The following is a 10,317-nucleotide window of genomic DNA, read 5'->3' as shown; positions in this document are numbered from 1 at the left end:
ATGCACTATTATTATAGGATCCAAAATAGTCAGGAGATTTTTCTTTTTCAAAATCAGGGAAAGGGAATAAATGGAAAAAATGGGAAGGTTCCTTTTGTACTGTACCCGTGAAAAAAAAAACAAAAAAAAACTAGACCAAACTACTGAACCAACTCCATTCAAATTAAAACTTATAGCACAACACATTTTATAGAAGTGACCACAAAACTAACTAAGAACAGACACTACTCAACTTATACCAACAACTAGTCACCCCTACAGTAGTCACTACAGTATTTCTTGACCTCAACAGAACTCACATGATGTTGTTCAAGCAGCCTCAACACCATCAAACTTCACCAAAAGTAAACCAGTTGAATCGGACCATAACTGATCAGTCACTGATTACTACCTTTTCATAATGGCTTGACAGGTTATCAAAGCACCAGTGCTTTCACACTAGACAGACTACTTAATGATACTTGTCCAATTTTTTTTCTTTGTTCCTTCCTTTTTCTGTTGTTCCTTTCGGCACCTCAGAATGGGACATACTGTAATGTATTCCTCAATTCTCCACCCCCACTACTCTCCAACCTTGTCGTGGTTCACTATTATTTCCTGGGGTTTCCCAGGTTAAGGATTGGTTTTGAGTTGATCATTGCATTCCTTGATGTAAACCAAGTTCTGCTTTTAATTTTAAAATACCACAGACGTGTAAATAATTTAAAATGCTTTCATTGTCTCAGTAAGCAAATTAGTTTTAAAGTGGATAACATTTCCTTTGGTTATATTTTATGATTTTACTGTATTTCCTCCTTGAAACCCCTATTGGACTTCCTGATTTTTGCCCATACATGTATGTAAGAAGGGGAAGCTCTTTAGAAGAAGGGATTACAATGTAATTATAGTAATATCAAATATCACAACCGCAATTTGTAGGTTGAAAAGGAGATTTGGAAAGACTTCCTTATTAGAATGGAGACTCGATATAATCAACACTTCCAATTCAAAGTTCTGGGATTGTACAAAACAGTCAAATGATCTGAGTGTATAAATTTATTGTTGACACCACCAGGAAATTCTGTTTTTTTTTTTTTACGTCAACTGGAAGGGCTTAGAAATTTATGGCTGAAAGAGTGCTGAGCTGCTGTTTCACTGCTACACTAGAGTATGATCACCCATCATATGGATCAAAACAGGAAAAAGAAAGAGACTGGGGCTAATTATAAGGGATACTGCATAGAAGGAGTTGAAAGGAAATCCTGACTAAAATTCATTATTTAACACCCTCCTCCCCCTTCCTTCTCCTCTTCCAAAAAGTTCAAGCAAACTGCAAGTTTTTGTTGTTGTTGAAAAATTGTACTGGACCAGAGTTTGGGTTGGTGTCCTTACACAGATGGGCCTGAGGATCAGTGGAAGAGATTGTTCTGTGATATTGTGAGAAATACGCATACATGTACCCCTGATTGGTTTCACATTCTAGACAACACCCTGCCATTTAGATCATTAGAATCAAAAATAGATTGGCATAGGAGTAATAAGGGGGAGGGGAGAAGCATACTACAACGTGGCAATCTTGCCAGTTCATAGGTACATGTTACAAAGTATGTACACCTGGGTCAATAAATCTTTGACACAGAGATGGAAAGAATATTTTTTCGGGGGGGAGGGGAAGGTGGCTGGAGGGTATAATTCTGCTTTTATCCATGATAGGGGTACTGAACAACAAGTAAAAATAAATGGCTAGGTTGGACTCTTTACAGAGGGAAGGGGCCAGCTGAGGAAATACAGTAATTTTTCAGGAGAGTGAGAACATTTCTGAATGTAGATGACTTACCATTTCAGTCATTCTTGTTTTATATGTGCCTGCATATTTTAAAATATTTCTGCAGTCCAATTGTAAAGGAGATTTTTTTCCAAAAGCTCCCTTTCTAGCTAGTGTAAAATGAAACTCAGCATCAGAAGTCAAGGGATTTTTTTCAACTTAAAATAGGTCACTCCAAAAGTCTCTGACTTGAAATTGGCGGGAAGGAGAAAAACCTGCATCTGACTTGCATCAAAATATATTTTTTCCAAACTATTATCCACGTCACTATCTTCAATGCTATCATTTCTGAGTCTGGAGCATGTTTGGCTCAAAATTAGTTAAAAGGCTTGGCGGAAGCCATTTGGACAAAATCTTTCGGACAGAATGACACAACGGAAATGCAGCCTGGCTGCTGAGCACTGTTCAAAATGGCGGCAACGATGTCAAATTTTGGGCTTCCTTGGAGAGGAATTTCGTAAGGAAAACCTGCACTTTAGAGGCTGAAACTTCAGTGAGCGGCTAAACTTAGTGCAAGGTTTTTATCATTATTATTTTTTTTTTGGAGTGACCATCTCCTTTAACACAACAAGAGACATTTTGTAGTCCAATGAATTTTTATTGACACGCTGAACAAAAACTCTGCTGTTGTGGCCATGTGATAAATTAATTGCTAAGAAAGTGAATATAATTTGGCAAATTGACAATTGAGTAACTGCTAAATTGAAGATTCCTCATCAAAACATGTTAAGGACTGATTGATTTTAGCAGTGGTTGCTACAGTTGACAACTAGAATAAAATTATTGTGTAACTAATATTATTACTCTTTGAAGAGCTGTTTTACAAATTTTGAAGAATGCTTTCATTGTTTTTGTTTATTCACATTACTGTATCATCAACATTCTTCTCTGAGGTGTTATCCACTTTTAACAAATTTATATAGAATGCACGTTATTGTTTGCGATGTCTGTTAGTTTTCATTTGACCTCTGTTTAGCTCTGCATGTCTGTGGTATTTGTAGTTACTGTACAGTGGCCCATTGGTACAAATATGACTTCACCATTCAGTTATTTATTAACACTTATCCCTTCAGCATGAGTTTGAAAACAATACATTTTGCAAGTTACCCAAATCTATCAAATACTTGGAAAATATGACGACTGGCAATGAAAAAAGTTTGAAATATTTTGCTTTGTTCAATCTGTCAATCACCAGTTAAGTGCAATGTGCAAGTGTTAAAATGAATTGTTGATGACCAGAAGTACAAAAAAAAAAAAAAAAAAATAGCAACTGCACTTTGGTATTCAAAAGTTCTACAGGGCAGGGGGACGAGTGTTTTCAAGTTCCAAAGTGTCAATTGTCTATCACCTCAATCAAAGAGACTTAGTTTCGATTTCTACTAAATTGTGATTCCACTTTGCTATTCGGTGGTTTTATCGTTGGTTCTTTATGGAGTTTAAAAACGTTGCGAGTTTTCAAAAAGATTTAATTTTCTGCGAAACTCTCATTACTTTGACTATGCAGGTTTATTACAATGCATTATTGATGAATTTAGAAATCAGAATTGGGATTTCACTGTGTGATTCAGATATTTTATTTCTTTTTAATACTAAACACTCATAACTTTGTTTAAACTTTTGCTGAAGTGATAAGTACAAAATCAATGTCAATTACCTGTTCTATTTATTAATCCCTTTGAAATTAGGCTATGAAGTCTTGGTTGTTTTATGGTCCAGAACTCGCGGAAAATCCATGAAAATAATTACACCCCATTTGGGTTGTGTTTTAAGTGAAGTCTCTTGACAAAACTATATGGGCCATTGTAAAGTTAGTGATATGAGGGTACAAGGAAATCGCTGCTTAAATGCAATGTATGTTATAAAGCTCTCTGAACCACAAAGACGCACTACTTGAGGATATAGCTGTCTCTACATTTCGATACAATATAATTATTTGAAAATTTACAATTTCAAAGAAAGTTAAAACATGCATTTAATTTCCTTGAGGATGTAGCCGTCTCCAAAGTTGGATACTATTTTAATCTTTAATTCATATTTTACAAAATCAATTGTCTTGAAATATTGCAAAATTCTTAAAATTATATGGAAATTTACGATCACAATTTAAAGGTGCATTGAATCATCCAGTCGTTGTTTTTGTATTCCCGTTTGTAGTGCGTCTTTGTGTCCATTTCATTGCTCTATTTGTGAGGTACAAAATGTGCTTAGTTGCTCAGTTTGGAAAATGGGTTCTCCGGATTATTTCTTTTTCGGAACGAACCCTTTTGACGTCAACATCGGGCAAAAAAGTAATTGTCGCGTTCCGCGTGTTTTTAAACAATTAGCGCTTTCTTTTACTCGCTGAAGGGTTTGTTGTTGATTTTCGAGGAGCTACAGCGAGTTACAGGTTCACATCTCGCAAATTCGAGGGAATTTTCAATCGCCCGTGCTTCTATTAAATTAAGACAGCCTAATTGGAGTTTTTGATGTTACGCATTTTTACGCCTGTGAATTGCGGTCTAGATTTCTATAACCAAATTATAGCGTGACATGCAAAGAGTTGCGTCACGCTTACTTTAAGACGTTCTTTGACAGTTGCGCAAAGTGTGAATAGGCATGGGCCAACCTATTTAAAAGTCGACTTCTTGAGCAACTAAGTACAGTTTGCAACTCGCAAATACTACAGCGAAAACGCGATAGAAGTACAATGAGAGTTTTATGGCAGTCATTTTTTTAAGTAGTGGTTTTCTTAAAAGCAGAACTTGGTTTGTGGTCCTCTTATTCAGTGTAATCTCTTACGCAACTAATCTCTTATGTTTTCGATGGCGGTGTGTCAAGTGTGTTGTATGAAACATTGGGTCGTTTATCATACCGTGTAACGGACAGAATTTATGCGAAACAGTTGCTACAGCGGTCGGAGAAAGTTGGAACTTAGTTCTACTTTCTGTAACCGTTGAAGCGACTTGTTTTGCAAACGTTTTGTCCGTTGCGCGTTGTGTTACACGGCTCGATGTTTCATTAACTTGTCACGCCGTTTTCGAGAAGATCGCGGGACAAGTTGCGTGACAGATTACACTGTATATCAGGACTTAGTCATGGACACAAGTGTTTACCCGGTTAGTTATGGACTGCTGGTAAAAACGACAACACAAAACTCTCTTTATTTGCGTTTTTATTGTGTCAAAAAAAAACAATAAAAAAAAATCTAGCCGATCTTGTCCCTGCTTGTCGGGTTGTTCCCACTCTGCTATGAGTTGTAGTGTTCCTTCTATTCCTCATTAATATTCCAACTTTAAAACCCTGGTTTGTTTATCTGCTCCGCCATCTTTGATGACGACACTTGACCACTTTAATGATATGGCCGTTTGCTCTCAAGTGGAGATGGCATAATGAGGGCGGTGAGAGTTTGCTCCCCATGCCTCCTCGGTTTCACTCAACTACGTCATAATACCACACCATTTGAATTGGAATTTTTATTAGCTTTGAGAGCCGTAAGTAATGCGCAAAAAGATTAATGCCAAAATAGTAAAATTTAAGATGCGTGTTCCAAGCACTGTATCTAGAAATTTCCGTTAGAGTGACAAGGAAAACAGGAGCTCTAAAGTACAAGTCATGTTTAGTAATTTCCATGGATGCCAAGAAAAGAATCCAACGCAAAAAATCATTGATCTGACTTGCCGACCGAACCTCCTGCCGACTGACCTCCCACAAACTTCACCAAAAGAACACAAGTCACTTGAAACTCTACCGTCCGAGCTGATACAAGTTTAGGAACTTTCGCTTATGTTTAAATAAGATCAAAGTTGACGCGGTGAAAGATTAGTAATTTGTTTTCAGGTTTAAGCGTATTTTGCTAAAGTAAATAAATACTAAAGCGAAAGGAAACGGGCGATTTTCGTCCGTTCACATCACCTAGAATTGCGTTAACCTTGTTTTGATATTTAGTTTCAGTTATTTAAAATCGATCGAGTCTAATTTGTACAAAAAAATCCAAATATTTTTCGAAAGAATCGTAGTTTATATATTTCCGTAGAGTAAATCTTATTAAATATTCACAGTTAAAATCGTCTTTAAAAAAAGGCAAACACGATGGAATTTTCAAATTAATTTGTGCCTTTGTTATTGTTAATCTTGACTTTGAATAACATTAAACAACGAAGGATCCTCGGAAGCTCAGGGCAGATAGTCGGAAGAGTCGACGTAAACCGAGCGGCAAAATCGACCCGACGTTCGGATTACTTCGTCTCGTCACGATTAACTGCCGCTGCATTCCCGAGGATAACAACGAAGTTGAGCAAGTATTAGCAAAAAAAACGATGAGAAACGTTTCCTAGGTTTAGTTTCTTTAGTTTGTTTAAGACGTAAAGATGAACAACTGGCCTTCGAATTTAAAAAAGAAAAAAAAAAAACAAAATATATGCTTGGTTCTAGAAGTTGAATTTATAGTTTTGGAATGCAATATTGATAATTGGCTTAAAGTTATGTACTTAGTCAAAAAATAAAGTTTCCGCGGTAAATCTCAGATTTTGGAAATCAAAATGAGCAATTGGCCAAAGTTAAGCAAAAAAAAAAAACCAACTTTAAGATTAACTAAGTTAAAGGAGGCAAGATAAACAATAGGCGTACAAAATTCATATCAAACTATGGATATGTTTGGTTACAAAAAAAGTTTACGAGGTTAGCTAAACGTTTTGGAAGTCAAAATGAACAATTGACCTACGCTTTGAACTTTCATAACGGAAAATGTAACTATATGTTTAGTAGCTAAGATCAAAATTTTCCAAAAAGAAGCCTCCTTCATAGGCGTTATTTGTATCATTACGCAGCACTCCGGGAAGAAGTGTTGCGTGACAACTCAAGTAACGCCAGCGCAGGAGACTGCTTTTAGGTTCTTTTAGGTTAACTAATTCTTGGAGTTAATCAGAAAAAAAAGCCAAAGTTGTAATTCCAGATAATTTTAATTTATATTTTAAGCGGCTAATGTTCTTCATTTTCCTTTGAACTGTGGACTGATAGTGTTAGTAAATTCTGTTCTTAAGATAATTGTGACTAATTTATTTTCATTCCATACCTAATTTGTTATTATCTTCAGAATTTAAACGAAAAGAAAATTATTATTTCTAATTAAGAAAAGCCCTAAACGAGAATTAGCTCTTTCAGGAGAATCCTAGATGACTATCAGCTCAATCTAGTGTCGCTTGTGAAATTCCAGTCAAGCCAGATCAGTGACCTTCATTGTTCAAAACTAACCCCAACATCCTGGAAATGTACTACCCGTGACCTGTACTAAAGCACTACTGTTTTACGCCCTCAACAACAGAAAAATTCTAGAAACACTGATTGAAAACAAACATCTTTCAAGCCAATTGGAACAAAGGTGTGGTTTTCTGACGTAGTCAAGTAAAGCCAAAAAGACATGAAAAGCCAACCCTCACCTTCCCCCATGATGCCTTCTCCACTTGAGAGCAAACGACCACACCATCAAAGTGTCCGAGTGCCTCCATCAAAAATGAGCGGAACATATAAACTCACCAAGATTTCTCAGTTGGAATATTGCAGAGAAACGTCAGAAACACCGTCCTCAGAGCAAGAGTTTCCACAACCCTGCAGGGACATCGATCGGCTAGATTTAAATCTGACCATTTGTGTTGTGTGCGGGTGTATGGGCCATCTCAGTTCCTGAAAATAATCTAAAATATACTAGGCTCAGTAGAAAATATCAAATCCACAAAGAAAAAAACTAACAAGCTCATTAGCACAGCAAAAAAAAGACTATACACTTCAGTTAAAAAAAAACTTATACCGTAACTAACTAGTTCTGCTATTGAATTGATACTTGAGTAGTAATAATACTTAGACATACTCAATCTGCCTTCGTTAACACTTTTTGGAGGAAATTAGGATTAAAATGCCCGATTCCCTTAGTGGTTTTGAACTACTGAAAACTACTGCATCGAAACCCTAACGAAAATAACCATAAGGGTTAATGATCTCTCTATTATACATGTACTATGATGCCAATATTATCGCTGACTAGGAACGCCCACTATATCTGAAGGGTCTGTCCTACACCCCTGTTCTCCTGACTATCCCCACGTTTGGCCTCTCTTTAACACGTTAGTGTCAATGCTAATGTGAAGACCTTATGACACCAAAATTTGTAGTGTTTGCTTAGCTGAGTTTATAAGTAATTTTGTACTTCTGTGCTAATGAGCTTGCTGTGGAACCTTTAAACAAAGGAGGCAAAGAAATTATTTTAGAAAAAAGAATTCGTTTTTTTTAAAACTGATCGAGAAAGAAAAAAACAATTTCGTGTGACAATAAATGCATGTTAGTTATATAAATTTGTGAAATCCTACAGATTGGTATGGCATTGATTTCATACTTTCTTAGTTCTACAATTGAATACACTTTAAATGCATTATTTTAGAAAAACATAGCTCAGAATTTTTTGCAATACTGATCAAGTAATAAATAATAATTTCGTATAACACTCAGTAAATTGAATAAATTTGTGAAAAGCAGCAGATTGGTATTGCATTCAATTAATAAGTTCTTGATCAGCCAATCGAATTTACTTGCATTACCACAAAAGGGTAGTTTTAGGAAGCTTCCTTTGTTCAAAGGTTATAAAATAACAATATCATAGTTTCAAGCACCATCATGCTATTGATCTCAGCAAAAAAACCTCAGTGACAAAAATGAAAATGTTGCTCACCCAAAGAAAATAATTGTGATCAGTGAGAACTGAATTAGCCAACGATTTTAGAGCATGATGCACGTTGAAACTACAAAAAATACAGGTAAAATATTTTCTTGAACACAAGTTTCCTATTGAGCAGCTACTTCCCCAAAACAAGTTTATTTGGATTAAAAAAATGTATTTTATTTTTTAAGTAAATACAGGGAACAATTTTCTCAAGAAAAGCAAATAGCTTAGCATTCTGGCAATGGTATTTCAAGTACAACGTACATGTATATTTTTTTCAAAATCAGACATAAAAATGAAGAGAACCTTAAAAGGTTTCTTATGCTGATGTTGGCAAAAGATATTGTTTTTCAGCTCCAAGCTCAATTTAAGATTTCCGAGGAAAACCAATGGAAGTGAACAGATTTCTCCATAAAGCTGCTCAATAGGAATCTTGTGAGAAGGAGAAACTAGGTTTTCATGAGCAAATAAGTGGCTTCTGTAAAATCAAATTTACTGTATCCTGCTGTCTGACTTCTTTGGTGGTACACCAAAATGCCTGTACATATATCAAAAAAGTGTAACTTCAATTTCTTTTTAGGAACTGAAATAAATTGTTGTTAGAACTCAACAGGAATATTTTTAGCTTTAAATTTAAGAGCATCTTAGAATTAAAAAATGAGAATTTTTAATTAGCACCCAAAATGTCTGTACACGTGTACAAAATAAATAAAACGATTAATAAGTTTTGACTGTATTTTCTAGTAACAGAGGCTTTGGACAAACAATTAAGAATAACAATTAGCAATAATAATTTTGATAGACCTTTTGATGACTCATTCATCATTTTCAAATTCCTAAAACTAAAAGTCCTATTCTTATGAGTTCTTTAAATACTAAGAATGCGTGTCAAAGTCTTGTTGCATCTGATTAAAAACACTACAATGTGGAATGTAGAGAGTGTTAATTAAGAACTAAATAGTTTAACTTTGATTGAGTCAGACTGAGTGTTCAGTTTAGGTTTCTTTTCTTGGATAAAGAATAACATATTTTGGTTTATTTCTACATGGGTTTTGAAATTTTATTGTCCATTTCTGAATTTGACAATAATAATTGCGAAAATTTACTTTTTAAGATAATTTGGAACAAAATGTCGCCTCTTTTTTTGTTTTATGTCTGTACGCATGAAAATACAACAAGAATTACCAAACTTTTAATTCACAGAAACAGATTTAACCATAATTGAGTTTCAGTTAATTTTTAAGTGATGATTGCTATTGGCATAATTTCCGGCTCTGATATAATGAATTGTGTGGAAAATGTAACAAGCAAGCCACTTATTTGCAAATGAATGACACCCACACAACACACTGGTCAGTTCAATACTCTGTTTACATGGGAACTAGTTACATGTGCATCAAAGTGGTATTGGAATACAATGTTAAAGATCTTTAAATTGCAACTAGATAAATTTAAAGGTTGGTAATTGCTATTTTAGTTAGCTGCATATCCTGGGCATTTTATCTTAACCATTGAGTTACTGAGTGATTTTTTCATTGATTGATTGATCGATTGATTGACTTGGGAATTTCCCTTTACCTATGGTTAAAAAAAGAGATCTTTAAAAAAGACAGAAAAAAAGTAAAGCTTCTTCCCAATTTGCTCATTAACTAAAATAACAGCTGCAAGGAGACTGCAAAACCACATGTGCACATGTAACTAGGAAATGAACAGAGAGTAATAAATTGGTATTACAAATGTTTACCTTGAGTAATCAAATAATTTTTCATCTCAGTTGGCCCAAAGCAATATGTCGCCAATTTTGTTCAATTGGAATTTGGAAATA

At 35.0% G+C, this 10,317-nt stretch overlaps 1 long non-coding RNA gene across 1 annotated transcript in view; it reads left to right on the top strand.

Annotated features, from left to right (window-relative positions):
- Positions 1-6,197, top strand: part of LOC110048639 (uncharacterized) — a 9,159-nt gene extending 2,962 nt beyond the window's left edge. Inside the window, exon 4 of the long non-coding RNA XR_002296653.2 lies at positions 1-6,197. This exon is cut by the window's left edge and continues 256 nt beyond it. This is a non-coding gene — a long non-coding RNA (uncharacterized LOC110048639).
- The last annotated feature ends 4,120 nt before the right edge of the window (positions 6,198-10,317 follow it).

Source organism: Orbicella faveolata, unplaced genomic scaffold, assembly GCF_042242905.1.
Source record: "Orbicella faveolata isolate gen_17 unplaced genomic scaffold, um_ofav_v1 contig_1, whole genome shotgun sequence".
Lineage (NCBI taxonomy): Eukaryota > Metazoa > Cnidaria > Anthozoa > Scleractinia > Merulinidae > Orbicella > Orbicella faveolata.
The sequence above is the reverse complement of the archived record's forward strand: the minus strand, read 5'-3'. Positions and strand labels throughout refer to the sequence as shown.